This window comes from Gossypium hirsutum, chromosome A11, assembly GCF_007990345.1.
Source record: "Gossypium hirsutum isolate 1008001.06 chromosome A11, Gossypium_hirsutum_v2.1, whole genome shotgun sequence".
Classification (NCBI taxonomy): Eukaryota; Viridiplantae; Streptophyta; class Magnoliopsida; order Malvales; family Malvaceae; genus Gossypium; species Gossypium hirsutum.
This window is the reverse complement of record NC_053434.1, coordinates 92,311,274-92,334,467: the sequence shown is the minus strand read 5'-3', so window position 1 is coordinate 92,334,467 and position 23,194 is coordinate 92,311,274.

The window sequence follows — 23,194 nt, the reverse complement described above, 5'->3', positions numbered from 1 at the left end:
ATAGAACCATCCTTCTTTTTCACAAATAACACGGGAGCACCCCAAGGTGAAAAACTCGGTCTCACAAAGTCTTTATCAGTCAACTCTTGCAACTGCGACTTTAATTCTTGCAACTGCGACTTTAATTCTTTCAACTCTGTTGGTGCCATTCTATATGGAGCAATCGAGATCGGAGCTGTTCCCAGTATTAAATCAATACCAAATTCTACTTCCCTGACTGGAGGCAAACCCGGCAATTCTTCTGGAAATACGTCCACAAATTCACACACAACCGGCACTGATTCAACTTTCTTTTCAACTTCTTTTGTATTAATTACATACGCCAAATAAGCTTCATAACCCTTTCTCAAATATCTCTGAGCCGACATCGAAGAAATCATACTAGATAATGCCTCTGATTTGTCTGGCTCAACCCGCAGAATTTCACCACTTTCACACTTTAATTCTATAACCTTTTCTTTGCAATTTATTATAGCATCATGCAATGTCAACCAATCCATACCCAAAATAACATCAAATTCATCAAACGGCAACAACATCAAGTCGGCCGGAAAGTAATGACCCCGAATCATTAAAGGGCATTTCTTGCTTACTTTATCAACTATCACGCATTTGCCTAACGGGTTCGACACTCTAATCATAAATTCTGTGTTCTCAACAGGTATATTCATACTAGACACCAGTTTAATGCATACGTATGAATGAGTAGAACCAGGATCAATCAAAGCAATAACATTAATATCATAAAGAGAAAATGTACCGGTAATCACATCGGATGAGGAAGCATCTTCACGCGCTTTAATAGCATAAGTTCTAGCCGGAGCTCTTCCCTCAGATCTAACTGTTGCATCTCTGGCTACATTCTTACTGCTTGTTTCACTTCCAGATTTTCTCGGATACCTTCCCCTCGAGTTTGCACCACTAGCTTTTACACTCTGAAATTTTTCTTTCTCAGCTCTCTCTGGGCAGTCTCTAATAAAATGATCCGGAGAACCACATCGAAAACATTGATTTGCTCTGCACGGACCAAAATGATTTCTACCACACCGCTGACACTCGGGTTTAACAAATCTCAAGTTCCCTACACTGGCTGCAGAAGTATTCTGAGATTTAGGACCCACATTCTACTTCTTAAAATTTCCATATGATTGCCCAGCTGAAACTTGGGAACGAGGATTCATATTTCTTGACTTTTCGGGTTGCTGTGAAGGTGCCTTACTCATTGGCCTTTTCTTCCAATTTCGTGTCTCAGCCTCTACCTTCCTCTTCTCTTTAAGTAGTTCTTCAGCCTTACAAGCTCGATCAACTAGGACTACCATTTCTTTCAGTTCAAGGATCCCGACAAATACTTTAATGTCTTTGTTGAGCCCGTCTTCAAATCGTCGGCACATCTTGGCTTCTGTAGGAACATATTCCCTGGCATACTTACTCAATCAAACAAACTCTCTTTCATATTCTGAGACTGTCATATTACCTTGCTTCAGCTCAAGAAACTCTTTACATTTCTGATCAATAAATCTTTCACTAATATATTTCTTCCGAAACTCTTCTTGAAAGAATTCCCAGGTTACCCTCTCTTTCGGTACCACCGAAATCAAAATCCTCCGCCAATTATAGGCTGAATCTCTCAACAAAGATGTAGCACATTTCAAACATTCTTCAGGTGTACAAGATAATTCATCAAATACCCGGATAGAATTTTCAAGCCAGAACTCTGCTTTCTCTGCATCATCATCAATATTTTCTCTAAATTCTTCAGCCCCTTGTTTACGAATTCTATAAATGGGGGTTCTGTGAAATTTTATCATATCCACTCCTTGAGGCATTGGAGGCATAGGTTGAGGAATTGGGGGAGGTGGGGGAGGTCGTACATTTGGGTTCGTACGAACGAACTCAGTGTACCATGCACTCATCATTTGGAGAAAGGTTTCCCGATCCCTTTCTCCTCCTCCCTGACCAACAGTAGGAGGTGGGTTTTCAGTCGGCACTGCCCCTTCAGCCGGAGCTAGCGTATTACTCTCTACTTCATCTGCCACAGCTGGATCGGGATCCATTTACTATATAAAAATCATTTAAAAAGGTCAGAAGTCGTCACACTATCACAATTCATACATATGGGATGTATAGCAAAATCCGTACATACAACACGTAGTCCGAGAACTGACTAAACCTGCTCTGATACCACTAAATGTAACACCCCCATGCCCGAGACCATCACCGGAGTCGAGCTTGAGGGGTTACCGAACATAATTTATCAATTTAAGAACTTCAAATCATTTGTTTCTACATTCACAACTTTCTAGCTACTCGCGTCACAGTTACAAGAAAAATCATATCTCGAGTTACAAAACTCGAAATCAAGATCCGTAAATTTTCCCTGAATCTAGACTCATATATCTATTTACTAATTTTTTTTCTAGAATTTTTTATTGGGCCAATTAGTACAGTTTATTAATTAAAGTATCCCCTGTTTCAGGGTTTGACTGCTCTGACCTCTGTGTATTACGAATCAGATATATCTCTATACAAAATTTCAATAACTATGAGGTTTGTTTCTATTAAACTATAATAAATAAGGAATCTGTAAATCTAAATAAAAACTTCTAATTATTTTAGTAAAATTTATTATGAATTTTTAAAGTCAGAACAGGGGATCCAGAAATCACTCTAGCCCTATTTCGTAAAAGTTTAAATATCTCATAAAATATAATTTATATTCCTATTTTGTTTAATCCATATGAAAATAGACTCATTAAGCTTCAATTTCATAACTTACTCATCATTTATTTCTATTTATACTATTTTTAGTGATTTTTCAAATTCATATCATTGCTGCAGCAATATTCTGTTTTAAGGCAAGTTTCATATTTCCATGAATTTTTATGAACTAGATAACCTGTTAAACTTCCATGGTATCAAACATGATCTAAATTAACCATCACCATGACTTATCAATATCAAACATTTTCTCAACCAGACATGGCCATATCATAAAATTATTTACACAAAATAGGTATTTTGCTATACATGCCATACTTAAGTAGTTGTACAAGCCATTTACCAAGATAAAAGTCCTTTGGATAGTGTGATCGAACTTTCGACCTGTCTCGATTCCTGAGCCGGCTTGTTCAAAACTACAGTGAATGAAAAGGAAGGAGTAAGCATAAATGCTTAGTAAGTTCATATGTAAATAACAAGTAACATAACAATACAAATATACCAAACAACTTTAGCATGTTACCACCAAAACATATATCACATCTTTAAACATCATTCATCATCTTACCACCTTATCGTTGTTGTATCTATTTTCAACCCGAGGGTTAAGAACATACCTGTCCAAAGTGTCCATTTCACAACACTTACCCAAAAAGTCACTTATATCTTAAGTGCTCTTCCATTAAACTAGAAATTTCACCCGTTGAACACATCGGAATATAACTCGGATACATGGATAATTTGCACGTAAGTGCCACATATGTAATCAAGAAATCATGTAACCCGCCCCTAAGTGAACTCGGACTCAACTCAACGAGCTCGGCGTTCACATCCATAAATGAACTCGGACTCAACTCAACGAGTTCGGATGCCTAGTTACATCTCACGAACTCGGACTCAACTCAACGAGTTCGGACATTTGCATCCATAAGTGAACTCGGACTCAACTAAACGAGTTCGGATGCTCAACCATCCTAGTGACATGTCACTTGTATCCTAATCTATTCCTAAGGTTCAAACGGGATTTTTCCCTCGATCTCACATTTGCCGTCGTCCATGGAATATCGGAACCGATACTCGGTAGCAATTCATATTTATCAAGTAGTAAACATAATTTGCATATTACTCAACATTAACCACAAAGCATAATATTTCACGATTAAAAATCAGCATATCATATAATTAACATTAATAACTTAAAAATAACATTTATGCTACATTATTTACACATGAACTTACCTTGGTACCAAAATATAAAGATTTTGCAATTTAGTCCACAATCTTTTCTTTTCCTCAATCACGACTTGAATCTCGTTTTTCTTGATCTATAATATCAAATTAATCTTATTTAATACATACATTTATCAAAACAACATTTAATACGAACTTTAAAAATATTACACTTTTGCCCCTAAACTTTTGCATAATTACACTTTTGCCCCTAGGCTCGGGAATTAAACTTTATTCCTTATTCTTATGTTTTATAACACACTGATCACATTTCCCTTCTATGGCAACATCAAATTCTCTCTCTAACATATACTTGTGACTATTAGGTATTTTTGCCGATTAAGCCCTTTTACTCGTTTTCACTAAAAACCGAGTAGCACAAGTTGTCTAACATAATTTAAAACCCCATATTCTATCATAAAACATCAAAATACACAAATTTCACCTATGGGTATTTTTCCAAATATAAACCCTAGGTTGAATTATTGCTAGCATAAGCTTAATCGAGTTTTCGGGATTCCAAAAACGTAAAGAACATTAAAAACGGGGCTTGGAATCACTTACTATGGAGCTTGGAAGCTTGAAACAAACCCTAGCTATGGAGAACCCTTGAAATTTCGGCCTAATGAAGAAGATGGACAAAATTGGCTTTTAATTTTGTTTTAAATTCATTTTAATAACTAAATGACCAAAATACCCTTACTACTAAACTTTCCAAAAATTCCTTCCATGTCCTAATTTTTTCCATGAACTTAAAATTGGTCAAATTGCTATTTAAGACCTCCTCATTAATATTCCAAAACAATTTCATACTAAAAACTTCTAGAATGCAAGTTTTACAACTTATTCGATTTAGTCCCTACTTTCAATTTAAGTACTTTAGGCGTAGAATTTCATCACGAAATTTTCACACAATCATGCAATCATATCATAAACATCAAAATCATTGTAAAATAATTATTTCTATCTCAGATTTGTGGTCACGAAACCACTATTCCGATTAAGCCCTAATTCAGGATATTACAATAAAAGCCAGAAAGATGAATGTATTTTGGGGACATTTTTTTTAAGCAATCAGAAAGCAAAAAAACAACAACAAAAAAGGTTGAATCTCATCTTTTTTCTGTTTTCTTATTTTTGTTTTCGGTTTCCAAATTCTTTTTTAAATATATAAAAGGGGGAAGAGAGAAGAAGACTTACCGTGATCCCGGAGTTGCTTCGTCAAAGTTCCTGCTCCGTCGTTGAAACCGACTTTAAAGTGGAAAACGGGGTCTCTGATCTCGAGCTCTAAGGCTAAGGAAATACGGCCTTCGCGTGCTTCAAAATCGGGGTTAAAAACCCCCTTTTCGTACAACCCCAACCACCACCCACGGTGGATCAACGGCGACGGCGATGATGGGTTGGTACAAACCCTAGTAGAGGATAAATGAAATGGGAGGTGTTTTCAGATTTTTTTTTAAAAAAAAAACAAAGAATGAAACAAAAATTAAAAAAAATAAAATCTGTAGGTTTATATACAGACACGAAACGGTGCCGTTTAGCACCAAGATCACCAGCGTCAAAACGACGCCGTTTTAGGCGATCCGCGTGCAACCCGACCAGCTCCACGGGGGATCCGTGTGTTTCCCTAAAAAGGGTTATTTACAACCCAGGTCCCTCATTTGTTTCAGCATATTTCATTTAGACCCTCGACAGCCTATTCTCCATTATTTATAATTTATACCTTGAATTTTACTGTTATTTCAACTAAATCCTTACTTTGTTTAATTGATTTATTTATTTGTTTTTTTTTCGTTATTATTATTCATCAAGTTTCCATATTATTTATTTCAAATCACTTTATCTTTAATTTTCCCATTTCACATATCATTACATTATTTATTTTAAACTATTATGTCTTATTTACTTTGAAATCATCTATAAACTTTAAACTCATATATATATATACCTATATGTATATATTACTTTGGATTATATTTATATGTTTTCATTGAAACTGTTTGTATATTATTTATGTAAAAATTTTCTTTTAAGCTTCTTATATATGTCCTTTTAAAGGGTTTTTTTGTTACTTTATACATTACCTTAAATTATTTTACATATTATTCGTTTTAAGCTCTTTTACATTATTTTGGACTTTTACATATTATATATTTTAAGTTTATACATTATGCGATCCAAATTATTTTACATGTTAGTTGTTTTAAACTTTTATATTAATTGTTTTAAATTGTTTATACATTTTAATTTTAAATATTTTTATGTTATTTATTTCCATCCTTTTATATATATATTCTCCATTTTAAATTTCTTATATGTTGCTTGGTTATATTACTTTACATGTAAACTATTTTAAACTCTTTTATTATTTATCGTAAATCTTTCAATTATTATCTTAAGATGTCGTATGTTACTGAACTATTTGGTGAATGTTTTTTATTGTCTTGTCATTTATTTTAAATTATTCATATTATTTATTTCATTTTTCTCTAATTGTTGATATTGGTATTTAAATAATATTCATTTTATGTCGCCTTTGCATGCCTTAGAAATTATTTGTTAGTATCTTCATTGACCTTCATTAACATAGCATCTAATTAATGTATTACTATTCCATGCTCTATATTGCCTTTCATTTTAACTAGTTTAAATCATATCGTGTGTGAAACATTTCATTTTAGTTCAAACAAAATAACACTCATCGTTAAATGTCATGCCCGCTATATTTCAAAATAAATTTTCTAAATAAGGCAATATTTGGCGTTTGGAAATTTCGAGAAATCATGCCCTACGTGCTGGGTTTCGATTTATCGTTTGACCGAACAACCGAATATCCTTTTTAAAATTTCAATGCATAAGTTTTGGGAATCATGAGATGATTTTGGTATTGAAGGTTTAAAATATCGTGTCCTACGTGCTGGATGTGATATTTTATTTCTTTGAAACAATATAATCTTAACTATTTCAAACTATTGCATTTTTATTCGAGATTTTTAAACAAGGCAATATTTGGCGTTTGGAAATTTTGAGAAATTGTACCCTACGTGCTGGTTTTGATTTATCGTTTGACTAAACAATCGAATATCCTTTTTAAATTTTCAATGCATAAATTTTGGAAATTATGAGATGGTTTTGGTATCGAAGGTTTGAAATGTCGTGTCCTACGTGTTGGATGTGATATTGTATTTCTTCGAAACAAGAGAATCTTAATATCCACTTCAAGTTTTCCAAACATTTGTAAAAAGGGATCATATTTCAAAATTTATTTTAAATCTTTTCAATTTTTGACATTAGGACATTAATTAATCAATTAGGTACCAATTTTGGGTGTTACGAGGGTGCTAATCCTTCCTCGTACGTAACCGACTTCCGAACCTGTTTTCTCAAATTTCATAGACCAAAATCGTTGTTTTAGTAAACCAAAATGTTTTATTAAAATGACCAAACTTCTTGGTGATCCAATCGCACCTAAACAAAAAAGTATTAGTGGCGACTCCCAATTTTCGTTGTCTTTTCAAAATATAAAGTCGATCCCCGTTTTTAAAAAAATAGTTTCAACAGCTTGGCGACTCCACTGGGGACTTCAAGAGTCGAGCCATAAATTGATTGATTTTTGTCCTTTGTTGAAATTTAAAAATTCATTTTGAACTTGATCCCTTCATTGCATTTCATCCGTTCTCCTACAGTTTTCATTATTTTATTCCTATTTTCTTTATTGCTTCGAGTTTTTCTTATGCATATATCTTCGTACATTGCATTGCATGACCATTGTGGTCACACCTCTTAAGTGGGAGTGAGAAACTATTCCTTCATGAGGTTTTCACCTCCGTGTAGGATAGCGGATCGCTTTCGGGATACATCCGTACCAATGTCTTCATGAGATTTTCATCTCCGTCTAGCCATAGGGAAATGTGTTCCCCTAAACTAAACTCAGTCTATATGAGCATATAATGAGTGAGGATCGATGAATCTGCTAGTTCGGGTACCCTTACTCTAGAACCAAGCCACATATAATGAACCCTAAGAGCCTACCCTAGGTAGAACCACACTAGACCCTAGTGATTATCCGAATAGGTGCTTGATATTTCCTATTTGCTTTGAGTTCTATTACATAATACTGGCTTGCTGTGTTTTGCTATTATTGCATGGCATTTCATCATAAAAAAGGTGTTGATTCTTGTTCGGTTACTAAGTAGAAGAGCTTAGCATGGAAAAGGGGTTTCTTGATAGAGTAGAGGATAATGCGGCAGTCCGAGTCTGGTCTGAGATGACACAACAAGAGAAAGGTGATAGTTTGATCGAAGGATATGAATCAAAATTGTGAGATTTCACTCACATCGGTGTGACTCAAAGTGACCTAGAAGAATTAAAAGAGATATGGAGTCAATGAAATGATGAGGTCAAACAACTCTTTTATTGTAATTACAGTGACCTACCCTATTTGCTCGATGCAAATGTGGACAAGCATCTGTTTCGAGCCCTCGTGCAGTTTTGGAATCCCGCCTACAGTTGCTTCACTTTCAGAAGAATCAATTTGGTACCTACTGTGGAGGAGTACATAGCTTTACTTCGTTGCTCGAAGATTCAGGTCGACAAAGCCTATTCAAGAGCTACTAATATCACGGCTTTCGTGAAAAATTTAGTAAGTATCACGAGGATAAGCGAACAGTGGGTTGCAAGTTGAATGAAGCATAAAAGAGACAGTAAATGTATTCCTTGAAAGAACTTAAAGGATTTAATTCTAGCACATCCGGATATGAAGAAGAGGGTTGACATTTTCGCTCTGAGCATCTACGGTTTGGTTGTCTTTCCTAAGGCTTTAGGATATGTAGATGAAACGGTCTTAGACCTTTTCGATCGACTTGATAAAGGGATCACACCCATCCTGGCAATTCTAGCAGAAACTTTCAGATCCTTGAACGCATGTCGGAGGGCAGGTGAAGGAAGATTCATATGGTGTGCTCAGTTATTGTTGGCTTGGTTTCATATCCACTTTTGAAGAGTAGAAAAGGTCTCCTATCGAGTTTTCTCTGAGAACTACTCCTCACTGAAAGAATTAGTGGGTACGCCAAGACGGGATGACCTTTCTGAAGAGAAGTGGATGGCGATTGTCCAAAATCTACAAGTTGAAGATATCGAGTGGAGGGCCCCATGGATGATCCCTGGTGAGATTTTATATCGGTATGGGGACTTTGACTAGGTCCCCTTACTTGGGATATGGGAAGCCGTTGGGTATGCTCCACTACTTGTTTTAAGACAGTATTGATCAAGACAGTTCATACAGCGACACAGGGGTTAGCTCAATGTAAGTTCTCTTATAAGGGCAACAATTATAGGAAAAAAGTTTGTGAGATGTCAAATGCTTGGAAACAAACCCGAAGAATGAAATGATTTACGGCGGGTCCAATGACGACCCTCGAGTATGATCGGCAGTGGAGCAAAAAAGTCAACGACAACATCCCAATGCCAAGTAAGGAAAATGCCCGACCGATAGAAGAGCATTTACAAGTAGTCCCATCCGAGTTAGAAATCATCAAGCAAGACTTTGAGAAAAAGAGCTCAAATTTGGGAAAGAAGATAGAGCAATTAGAGGAGGAAAATATGTGGCTAGGATTAAATGTCGACATCTACAAGCTAGAGGCTAAGAAGCTAAGGAAATTGAAGATTAAAGCTAAAGAGGACTTGGATAATCTGAAGACTAATTATAAGAAGCTGCGTATGTCAATAAGAACTGCCGGTTTGGGTAAAACGTCAGATCAGTGGCGTCAAGAAATTGAAAAAGAAAAGGCTAGAGCCAATCACTGGGAGAAGAAGTTTCAAGATGTTCGAGTGCGGGAAAATGTTTTGAAAAAGAGTTTGTCGGAAAGCCAAAGTGAAAAAGAGAGGTTAAAAGCTCGAATAGCCAAATTGGAAAAATAGCTACATCTGCATCGTAGTCGTAACTCTGTAATTGAGTTGAAGGCCAGATTAAGCCAGATCGAGGAGTTAAAAAGGAAAATTGAGGAACTCGAGACCGCACTACGAGATAGCGAAATTCGGGTGGAACTCCTTGAGGCAAACAATGAACATTACAAAACATAACTTTACCACTCTCAAGATCAGATCAGAAATAGAGATTATGTCATGGGTGAAGCCGTGGCTCAAGTTAAAGAGATAGCCAATAATTTGCAAACCTTAGCAGTTCAAGCTGATGTATTAAGCCTAAAATACGAGTCAGAATTAGATCGAGGCCGAGACTTAGCTTGGCTTCTTAGAAAAGTTAAGGTTTTTGGAATTAGGGCAAAGTCGTATATATAATTATCCGTTCTATGTAAATAAATTTTGCTTCTAGTAAAGTTGTTCTAATGAAATTGAATCAGAATCAACGCCTTTTTTTGCATTCATCCATTTGCATTACATTACATCATATGCATTAAAGGCCATAAAAAGATTCTAATTAATTGAAAATGTTTCAGTAATCTGGAAACCTACAAAAATCTTCCAAATACACATCCCTACGGTACAAGAAGAAAAGCTAAAGCGATGGATAAAAAACTAGAAAGACTGGAGAAAATGCACAAAGAGATGCAAACACAAGTACAAGAACAGTTAGCTAAAATCCAGCAGGAAATAAGGGACCAGATGCTAGAATCACAAAGAAATTTGATGTAAGAGCTAACCCGACTACTGACTAGTAGGCCGGACAAAGAAAAGGGCCCTATGGCCAATATGGGAAATAATAATGGAGATTCCCTTTACCCCCCTGGTTTTACCCCTGCAAACGCTCAAATGCAACATGAGACACACACGCAGAGGCCATCCATTACTGAAGATCCCCTCTACCCCTCTGGTTTCACCTCGACGAATGCTCAAACGTAACCCGAGCTGCACACACGAAGGCCGTCCGTTACAATCAGGCCTCAGCAACTTCAGGCCGATATCTCGATGCCAATAACTATCAAACAGGTTCAGCTCTAATCCAGGGGATAACCCTATTAACCCTATAATCCCTGATCTGGATAACATGGCAGAAGAAGAGAGAGTGAGAATGGGATTCTTGAAAGAATTGGAAGACCGATGCAAGTGGTTAGAGGAAAAGTTCAGAGTGATGGAAAGTGCAGACTATTATTGTAGGATCGATGCTAAATATATGAGCTTGGTTCCAGACCTAGTCCTTCCCCTTAAGTTCAAAATGCCAGAATTTGAAAAATACAATGGAACTAGTTGTCCAGAGGCTCACATCACCATGTTTTGTCGAAGAATGGCAGGGTACGTTCACAATGATCAACTATTGATCTACTGCTTTTAAGACAGTTTGGTCGGGTCTGCGGCCAAATGGTACAACCAACTAAGTCGCGCTCAAATCCATTCATGGAAAGATTTGGCACAAGCTTTCATGAAGCAATACGGCCATGTAACAAACATAGCACCTGATCGAATCACATTACAAAACATGGAGAAGAAACAAAATGAGAGCTTCATGCAGTACGCCCAAAGATGGAGAGAGGTGGCGACACAAGTCCAACCACCTCTTTTGGAGAAAGAAAAGACTATGCTCTTTATCAATACTCTGAAAGCTCCATTTATCAACCACATGCTGGGAAGCGCTACTAAGAGCTTCTCAAACATAGTAATGTCAGGGGAGATGATAGAGAACGCGTTAAGATGTGGGAAGATCAAAATAGGGGAAAGTGCCAAGAAATTAGCTCCAAAAAGGAAAGAAAATAAGGTGAACAATGCGAGCATATGCAATAAGAGTTATTCCAAGCCAGTCATTGTGAGCCAATCGAAGATAGTGACTACCAGCCATTAAGGCTCTGCAAGACAAGATTCAAACCTGAGGCCTAACACGAAAAGAGTCTAGTTTATGGCTATCCCAATGTCATACAGGGAGTTGTATCAGAGTTTATTCGATGCCCATGTGGTGTCATCTTACTACTTGAAACCCTTGCAGCCTCCATTCCCTAAGTGGTATGACGCAAACGCTCAATGTGAATACCATGCAGGAATCTCGGGACACACGATTGAAAACTGCACTGCCTTTAAAAAGGTAGTCAAAAGGCTTATAAACATGGGCGTTGTGAAGTTCGATGAGCCCACAGGACCTAATGTGGCAGGGAATCTGCTACCTAGTTATTTAGACAAAGGGGTAAACGCGATAATTGAAAATGGAAGGAGGAGATGGAAATTTACAAAGAAATTGAAGGATCAGAAGAAGGAGAGGTTTACGCCTCAGAAGAAGGAACAATAGAAAGGGTCCAAAGAGTTAATCATCCTATCTGGTTATAATTTTGCGACCAAAGAACAATGAAGCAGGAGTACAAATAGTGCTGAGAGTCATAATCCAAAAGCCGGTATCCTTCCCTTACAAGGATAGTAAAAGGGTTCCCTGGAATTATGACTACAACATGACGATCCCGGGTGGGGAAAACCCGGCTAGCACTTCAAGGAAGAACCAATATATAGGTTTCTATACATACAGTGGGAGACGTTATGATCCTGCGGGTACAGGAACTGAAACTGTTAAAGGAAAGACCCCAATAGACGAGCGAATGAAGGAAAGGACAACCAGATCTGAATCACCAGTCAATGAGCCGGTGACTGAAAAGGAGGTTAAATAATTTTTAATGTTCTTTAAGCACAACGAATATAGCATTGTAGAATAGCTACATAAGTAGCTGGCTCGTATCTCAGTGCTAGCCTTATTGTTGAGCTCGGAGACACATCAGAGCGCGTTAATGAAGGTACTAAACGAAACCTACGTTGCGGATGATATCTCTGTCAACAAGCTGGACCGTCTCGTCAATAATATAAGCACCGGTAATTTCATATTTTTCAATGATGATAAAATACTGCTGGAGGGAAGGGGTCATCAAAGGTGTTACACATCACCACCGCTGTAAAGGACATACACTACCGGGAGTATTGATTGACAATGGGTCTGCACTAAATGTCCTACCCCTATCCACACTGAATAGGTTGCCAGTGAATAGTTCCCACATGAAGACGTGACAAAATATAGTAAGGGCATTTGGCAGCACCGAGAGAAAAGTAATGAGAAGGATTGAAATACCTCTTTTAATCGGTCCAAGCACGTACGAGATAGATTTCTTGGTAATGGACATTAAGCCCTCTTATAATTGCATATTGGGAAGGCCATATATTCATTCAGCGGGGACAGTTCCGTAATCACTGCATCAAAAGCTCAAATTGGTAATGGAAGGCCGATTGGTGACCATAAACGCAGAAGAAGATATTATTGCATCCGTTACCAGCGACGTACCATATGTGGGGATAGATGATGAAGTAATAGAATGCTCTTTTCGATCACTAGAATTTGTGAATGCAACCTTCATCGTCGAAGGGAACAAGGTCCCGGTGCCCAAAATCTCCAAAACTACTAGGATGGGCGTACAACTGATGGTTGGGAAAGGAGCTTTTCCCGAAAAGGGGCTTGGAAGAAGCTTACAAGGAAGGATCGAGGCACCCATGCTCACAGACAAATGAGACCGTTTTGGCTTAGGGTACAAACCAGATGCAAAGCAAAAAAAAGGAGATAGAGAAGAGGCAAGAGAGGAGAAGAGCGCGTTTAAATAGAGAAGATGTCAAATGGGAGCCAATGACCTTTCCTCATATATCCAGAACATTCGTGTTGGGAGGGACCATTTACTCTGAAGGAAAATCAACAAAGAAAGGGTCTGCTTTGAGTGTTAACGCCATATCTGAGGAAGAGACGAGAGAAGAGAATCAAGTAGGCATTTGCCCATACGTGCCTAGGAGCGTCTTGAACAATTGGACCGCGGAGAAGATCCCTGTAACTTTTAAAATTAATTCAGAGTAATGTTCAAAACAAGCTTATTGCTCTAAGCCTAGGGGCAATAAGAATCCTTTTGTAAAATAGGCTCTTATCCAATATTGTTATTTCACTAAAAATGCATATTTGCGTATCATCTTAAGCAAATATTCTTTTATTCTTTCTATTTCATTCATAATCATACTACCAATAAATATTCTTAGATTCTTTTGTTCTTTGGACCTTTCTTTATCCTCATAACAAGTCTCCAGATATCAACGATATGAGCAACGTTGCCACTGACTCAGAGTCTCCTTTTGAGCAAGATATGTGTACGAAAGATTCTCAGGATTTTGGAGATGACCGAAATTGTAACTTATCTCCAGATTTGTTAAGAATGATAGAACAAGATGAGAAACAAATCCTACCTCACAAGGAGTCAGTGGAAATCGTGAGCTTAGGGGAGGGAAAAGAGGTGAAGATTGGAATTTGTATCGCAGAGAAACAAGGCGAGACCTCGTCGAGTTACTACAAGAATTCAAGGATGTCTTCACATGGTCATATCAAGACATGCCTGGGTTGAATACTGATACCGTGGTACACCGACTCCCCATAAAGGAAGGGTGCAAGCCAGTGCAGTAGAAGCTCCGAAGGATGAGACCTGATGTTCTGTTGAAAATAAAAGAAGAGGTCAAGAAGCAATTCGATGCCAGTTTCTTACAAGTGGTTAAGTATTCAGAATGGGTAGCTAATATAGTCTCTGTCCCTAAGAAAGATGGGAAGGTGCGAATGTGTGTGGACTATCGAGATCTAAACAAAGCCAGCCCAAAAGACAATTTTACGTTGCCTCACATTGATACATTAGTGGATAACACGGTAGGTTACTCACTTTTCTCCTTCATGGATTGCTTATCGGGATACAACCAGATAAAGATGCACTCTGGAGACATGGAAAAAACCACATTCGTGACCATGTGGGGAACGTTTTGTTATAAGGTGATGCCATTCAAACTGAAGAACGCAGGAGCAACATATTAGAGAGCCATGGTAAATCTGTTTCATGATATGATGTACAAGGAGATCGAAGTTTACGTCGATGACATGATTGCGATATCCAGGACAAAAAAAGAGCACATACAAGTCTTGAAGAAATTGTTCTTAAGGTTAAGAAAGTTTCTGTAACACCCCGAACCCGAAACCGACACCGGAGTCGAACACGAGGTGTTAACTGACTTTAACCCCCTTATAAAATTTATTTTCCAGACACTGCCCAATCTGTGTACTAGTCGTTTTAAAAATCATATCTTGAGTTTCGTAACTCGAAAATCAGTTTCGTAATTTTTCCCAGAAACTAGACTCATGTGCCCATCTATGTATTTTTTCTAGAATTTTTGGTCGGGCCAATTAGTACAGTTTATTAGTCAAAGTCTCCCATGTTACAGGGGTTGACTACACTGACCTTTGCCCATTACGACTTGGATATCTCCCTGCACGGGGCTTCAATACTGATGCCGTTTGTTTCTATGAAAACTAGACTCAGAGAGGAATCTATACATATATGGTACGACCCCTAATTATCTCTGGTTAATTTATAATGAATTTCCAAAGTCGGAGCAGGGAATCCAGAAACCGTTCTGGCCCTGTCCCACAAAAATCTGATTATCTCTTAATATACTGGCCATATGATCTTTTCGTTACTTCCTCATGAAAACAGACTCATCGAGCTTCGATTACATAATTTATTCATCAATTAATTCCACTCCTACTATTTTTAGTGATTTTTCAATCTCATGACACTGTTGCTGCCAGCATCTGTTACGAAAGTAACTAGGTCCATTTCATGCCTACCCTTGATCCAACTCAATCGAACATTCGTGCCATTTTCGCATGGCTTAAAGTTTACATGCCAAAGTTCAAACACAACGTAATAGCTTATACATGCCAAAATGTTCTTCTAAGCCAACTAAGAAGAAAGTACCAAAACTTGCTATCCGGTGTGATGACTTCGATGACGGCCCGATCACGCAAAAAGAGATGTGTCCAAGAAACCTAGAATAGGTGACAAGGAAACACCGAGTGAGTTTATAACTCAGTAAGTCATAAGCTATGCACTACCATCCATCAATAACATTATCACAAGAGAAAACAAAATGGAACGAGGCTAATTACTCCATCCATTCCGAACCATACCATAGTTCCTCCAACCTATCGATTCAATTTCATATCAATTCATGCATTCACATTCCATATACTCATCAATAGGACATTGAAGCATTTTCATAAATCAATTTATTTTCGTTACAATCAAACGACTAAACGGCCTTTCACCCATCCTACGATAAATTTTATGTACGTGACTTCAAGTATATTTGTCACATAGGTTCAAACTTACCGGGCTCAACACCAAGTATAAGCATAGCACCTATTAGCCATGTACTCAAGACACTTACCCGATCCGCTGTCCGCGATCGACTCAATAGTGTCGCACACATAGTGTCCATAATGATTCACGAATGCATATTGAGTCCGCACACTCAGTGCTATATAATCAACTCGCACACTTAGTGCTACGTAATCAAATCGCACACTTAGTGCTACATAGTCAAACTCGCACACTTAGTGCCGCATGGCCAATTCACACACTTAGTGCATCATATTCATTTCGCACACTTAGTGCAACATAGTCAAATCGCACACTTAGTGCTGTACAATTTAATCCCGCGCACTTAGCGCCAATCTCATGGTCATAAATAGTTATACCCGCACGTTTAGTGCCGAGATCAACAACTCAGTACATCTTACCTCTTTTCTTTTCATTCAACAATTTCATCATCACATACGTACATGCATATATATATGTATATTTATTCATTCCATTCAGCATCAATACATAAACATTATGACCATTTGAAATAATACCAACTACATGCTTAATGACTTACCTCGTGTTGGGTAAGACGGTTCCAACTCGGCTACTCGATGACCTTTTCTTTGCCTTTGCTCGATTCACCTCCTTTAACTCCTTGAGCTAAATCAAACAGATTTAACTCATTAAAGTCTCATTTTGCTAGCTTATGGCCGAATATGACAAGGAGTTTGATGGGTCATATGGCCACCTTTTAGCTCAAATACACAATGGTCATATGCATTTTTAATCACATCAAATGATTCAATCCAATTCACTCGAACATCAAAAGAGAACCTCAAGGTACTTAGTCCATATACACATTAGACATTAGAGTCACATATGTACGAATTCACGAATCGAATTCGACATATTAGCTAATTTTCCCTTTAGCCGAACCTTCTAAGTCAAGATAAAGCCATCAACATGCTTACCTTTGGCCGAACATACACATCAACTTAGGTGCTCATTTATGTGGCCGAACACACACATGTCTATGTTAAGGCCGATTGCAACACTCAATACATTCTACAAGTATGGACACTTGCATTGACTAAACACCATTTCTATTATTTTTACTCCAAAGCCGAATGCCTCTCAAGCCCTAAGCTCATGATCCTTTCATCATTAAGCAAGTGTTATAGCACAACTAACATCCATTTTCAATTTGAACACCAACATAAAAATATTAAACATGAAAATCCATAGCCAAAACCTATACATGACATTACTCATTCCACCCATCGAAACAATATTTGTTCAAGACATCAAGCATTTTTATTTGGGTATTACATATATGAGCATTTAGAATTTATATTTTTAGCAAGATCAATTTCTTTCCTCAACACATTCTTCATCAAAACTTAAAGAAGTAATCAAATTTCCTTCTTTAATAGCCATAGCCGAATGCTCCATCCATCCATCAAAGTTAAAAATTTTGCATGGTCTAAGTAAGAACCATGATAATTAACCTAAAACAAGCTAAAATTTCACAACTTTAACACAATATACTAACCTTATTAAGCATTCAAATGGCCGAAAGTTCTTTGCCCCTATTCCTTCCTTCAATTCGGCCAAGAAGACAAGGATGAAGCCTTTTTTTTTTCATTTGCTTTCTTTTTATTCTTTTCTTTTATTCATTAAATCCCACAACCCAATATCAATTTCACAAATATATTGCCCATCATCAACCCACCTTGGCCGGCCACTATAAGGAAATTGGGCAATTTGACATGCAAGTCCACCTTTGTGTTGACATGCACTAATAAGCCCTTTAAAATTAGCCTATCATATTTTACCATGTCTCATGTTGATCCCTATTTAATAATTCCTCATGCAATTGGCAAAATTAGGGAATGAAACTTCCACATATGCATGTAAACACATCATAAACGTAGAATATAACAATTAATTATTTTCATAACTCGGTTTTGTGGTCCCGAAACCACTTCCCGACTAGGGTCAATTTTGGGCTGTCACAGTTTCAATTAAAGCTCAATACCGAAAAATGTACCTTTGGCGCCAGGTTAGGAAACTTGTTAGGATTCGTAGTCAGTGAAAAGGGGATCGAGATCGACCCAGATAAAGTCAAAGCCATACAAGAGTTACCTCCACCACGTACTCAAAAAGAAGTTCGAGGCTTCTTAGGAAGGCAAAACTATATCACCTAGTTCATTTCACAACTAACGGAGAAGTGTGACCCGATATTCCGTCTCCTTAGGAAACATAACCCAGGTGTATGGGATGAGGAGTGCCAAAGAACTTTTGATAAGGTCAAGCATTACCTGTCCAATGCCCCAGTACTAATGCCACCTTGCCCAGATAAGGCACTGATATTGTATTTGGCAGTGTTCGAAAACTCCATGGGATGCGTGTTAGGCCAACATGATGAGTCGGGAAGAAAAGAGAAAGCGATATATTATCTCAGTAAGAAATTCACTAAATGTGAGACAAGATATTCGCCAATCGAGAAATTGTGTTGTGCTTTGATTTGGACAACCCGGAGACTGAGACAGTATATGATGTACCACACAACTTGGCTCATCTCGAAACTAGACCCTTTGAAGTACATGATGGAGTCAAACGCTTTGAATGGAAGAATGGCTTGTTGGCAAATTTTGCTCTCTGAGTTCGACATAGTCTACGTAAACCAGAAGGCTATAAAAGGGAGTGCAATAGCAGATTTTCTTGCCAGTAGAGCTCTAGAAGATTATGAGCCTTTGAGCTTCGATTTCCCAAATGAAGATCTAATGTATGTTGCAACCACTGAAAAGGACTCTCAAGAAGATCATCCTTGGAGGCTGAATTTTGACGGAGCCTCAAATGCTGTGGGTAACGGAATCGGGACAGTTCTGGTATCCCCGAATGGAGATCATTATCCCTTTACTAGTAAATTGGATTTTGATTGCACAAATAACATGGCAGAGTACGAGGCGTGCATCATGGGAATCCGTGCGACCATTGAACATAAAATCAAGATGTTAGAAGTATACGGGGATTCGACATTAGTGATCTATCAGCTCAAAGGTGAATGGGAGACCAGAGACCCTAATCTGATCAATTACCAAAGGCTAGTTCTAGAGTTAATTGAGGAGTTTGACGATATCACTTTCTGTTACCTCCTACGAGATGAAAACCAGATGGCTGATGCATTGGCAACTTTAGCTTCAATGATCAAAATAAACAAGCAGAAGGATATAAAGCCTATCCAAATGAGTATCTATGAGACTCCGGCTCATTGTTACAACATTAAAGAAGAAAAAGAAAAGGATGATCACCTTTGGTATCAGGATATATTGCGATACATAAGGAATCGTGAATACCAAGACCAAACGACAGAAAATGATAAAAGGACATTGAGAAGGCTAGCTAGTGACTATGTCTTGGACGGAGAGATCCTATATAAAAGAAGGAAGGATCAGGTACTCTTAAGATGTGTAGACGCTGTCGAAGCTAAGCAGATATTGGAAGAGGTCCATGAGGGTGTCTGCGGAACACACGCTAACAGTTTCACAATGGCCAGACAAATCATGAGATTCGGATATTATTGGTCCACTATGGAGGGAGATTGCATCAACTATGCCAAGAAGTGTCATAAATGTTAAATTTATGGAGATAAGATTCATGTACCACTTTCACCTCTTCATGTCATGACTTCCCCATGGCCTTTTTCTATGTGGGGCATGGATGTCATAAGGCCGATCTCGCCGAAAGTAGCTAACGGGCACCGATTCATCTTTGTGGTCATTGATTACTTCACCAAGTGGGTAGAAGCCAATTCTTATGCCAATGTCACGAAATCAGCAGTCAGTAATTTCTTAAAGAAAGAGATCATATGTCAATATGGAATGCCTGAGAGGATCATATCAGACAATGCGCTGAACTTGAATAACAGTATGATAGCAGAAGTCTGTAGCCAATTCAAGATCAAACACCATAACTCGTCACTGTATTACCCAAAAATGAATGGCATGGTGGAAGCGGTCAATAAGAACATCAAGAAAATCGTGGGAAAAATGACTGAGACTTATAAAGACTGGCATGAGAAGTTGCCATTCGCCCTTTACGCCTACCAAACATCAGTCAGAACCTCTACCAGGGCAACACCTTTCCCTTTGGTTTATGGAATGGAGGCGATCCTGCCTATCGAGGTTGAAATTCTTTCTCTACGAGTGTTGTCAGAATTAAAGTTAGATGAAACAGAATGGATCCAGTCACGGTATGATCAGTTAAACTTAATTGAAGAAAAGAGGCTGAAAGCTATTCGTCATGGTCAAATGTACCAAAAGCGAATGATGCGGGCCTATAACAAGAAGGTCTGCCCTAGAGAATTCCATGAAGGAGACCTTGTTTTGAAAAAGATCCTCCCCATACAAAAAGACTTTAGAGGAAAATGGATGCCAAATTGGGAAGGACCATATGTGGTGAAGAAAACTTTCTCTGGAGGAGCTCTAATTTTGATTGAAATGGACGGCAAAAGCATGCCTAATCCCATAAATTAGGATTTGATCAAGAGGTATTTTACCTAAAAAAAAAAAGGAGAGGCCAAGGCGAAAACCTGTAAAAGGGCGCTTTGAGACTAAAGGGGTTTTGAGTTGAAAACCCAAGAATGGGCAATTCAAATTTTTATCGAAGATGGGGCATGCAGTAATTTTGTCTTTTCTAAATTAACAAGAAGGATGGATGCTACATCTTGGGGCATCAACAAAGTACTATTGGTCTTCTAAACGCATATCAAGTTCAAAGGGTCCTCAAGAGGTTTTGGGCAGAGAAGCTCATGCTATGATATCTGGGGCACCTATTTTTATTTTTTATTTTATTCATTTTGTATCTTAGCAAAAGTTGCTATCTTCATTATCTTATTCATTTTGAGATTTTTCTCAATAATATTCCATCCTGTCCATTGCGATAATCTTTTTCAAGCATTTTTCATTAAAATAACGATTAACAGACTAATGACATTCAAAAGGAGTTCTGCATATTACTCTGGAATGATTTTAAATTATACAAAGACCTAAAACGGGACTAATTAGTTTGAACTACCAAAATTCAAGGAAACATTGGGAAAAGAATAGCCTAAATTGTGATTGTTCTTCAAAAGATACCAGCTGAAGGAAAAGGGGAGAGTAATACGTCAATGATAAAACCTCAATGAACAGCGAGTAATATCAAATTAGGCATTAAAATAACATTTTTGCAGTGACGCCAACATCATCCATGCACATCTAGTTAGGAGCATTTGATTCATTCATGACATCCTAATCATTTGGCATATGCATAGGCTCAAGAAATTGATTCTACAGGTCATGTCCCTTAGAGGACGATGTAGCAAGATCGATTGTAATTACGAATTTTGGCAAATCTTATCTTCCTGAAGTTGCAGTGAAGCAGATTGAAGCCACTAACCTTATCTCTCTGAAGATGCAATAGAGTAAGTTGAAGTTGCAAGTCTTATCTCCTTGAAGTTGCAGTGGAGCAGACTGAAGATGGCGAATCTTGTCTTCTTTAAGTTGCAGTGAAGTAGATCGAAGCCGCTAACCTTATCTCCCTGTAGATACGGTGGAGTAGGTTAAAGTTACAAGTCGTATCTCCTTGAGGTTGCAGTGGAGCAGGCTGAAGATAGCAAGTCTTATTTCCCTGGAATTGCAGTGGAACAGATTGAAGCTATAAATTGCAGATCTTATCTCTCTGAAGTTGCAGTAGAGCAGATCAAAACAAGTCTTATCTCCTTGAAGTTGCAGAGGAGCGGACTGAAGATAGCAAATCTTATTTCCCTGGAGTTGCAATGGAACAGATTGAAGCTATAAATTGCAGATCTTATCTCTCTGAAGTTGCAGTAGAGCAGATCAAAATAAGTCTTATTTCTCTGAAGTTGCAGCGGAGCGGGCTGAAGATAGCAAGTCTTATTTCCCTGGAATTGTAGTGGAACAGATTGAAGCTATAAATTGCAGATCTTATCTCTCTTAAGTTGCAGTAGAGTAGATCAAAACAAGTCTTATCTCCCTAAAGTTGCAGCGGAGCGGACTGGAGATAGCAAGTCTTATTTCCCTGGAGTTGTAGTGAAACAGATTGAATCTATAAATCACAAATCTTATCTCTTTGAAGATACAGTAGAGTGGATTAAAGCTATAAACCTTATCTCTCTGAAGTTGCAGTGGAGCACATTGAAGATACTTGAAGAAAAGAAACGCCAAGAGAAGTCGAGACTAGGCAGGTCCCGACAAATTTGGCCCTTTTTATAGTCTTTGCTCTATTCTTGTTGCACGAAAATGAGCAAAGAGGGGCAGTTGTAAGAACCCAAATTTACCCGGGCCCAAAACCATTAACCAGTCCAAATAAAAAAAACATAAAAATGAAAGCCCAAATACAAAAATTACAAGTCCAGAGTCCAAAACACAAGTCCAAATTTTTGCAGACCCAAAACTAAAAAAATTAGCCCAAAGATAACAAGCCCATGTACCTAAACATTTTTTAGAGAAGCCTAAACCCTAATTTTATGTGCGCCGCACCTATGCCCTCCTCGGCCACGTCGCCCGCACCTTGTCCCAAGGCTCGTCTGCAAGCTTGCACCGAAATGGAAAAAGAAACCCTTCTCCCTTCTGTTGACTAAGCACCGACCCTGCAAAAAGAGGAAAGAGAGACAGAAACAAGGATAATAGAAATAATAGCAGAAATGAAATCATGAATAACACCAATAGTGAAATAAACAGTACAATAGGAAGTTTTTACTCGGCTATAAAAGCCAGAAAGATAAATGTATTTTGGGGACTTTTTTTTAAGCAATCAGAAAGCAAAAAAACAACAACAAAAAAGGTTGAATCTCATCTTTTTTCTGTTTTCTTATTTTTGTTTTTGGTTTCCAAATTCTTTTTTAAATATATAACAGGGGGAAGAGAGAAGAAGACTTACCGTGATCCTAGAGTTGCTTCGTCGAAGTTCTTGCTCCGTCGTTGAAACTGACTCTAAAGTGGAAAACGGGGTCTTTGATCTCGGGGTTTAAGGCTAGGGAAATACAACATCCGGGCGCTTCAAAACTGGGGTTAAAAAACCCCTTTTCGCACAACCCCAAC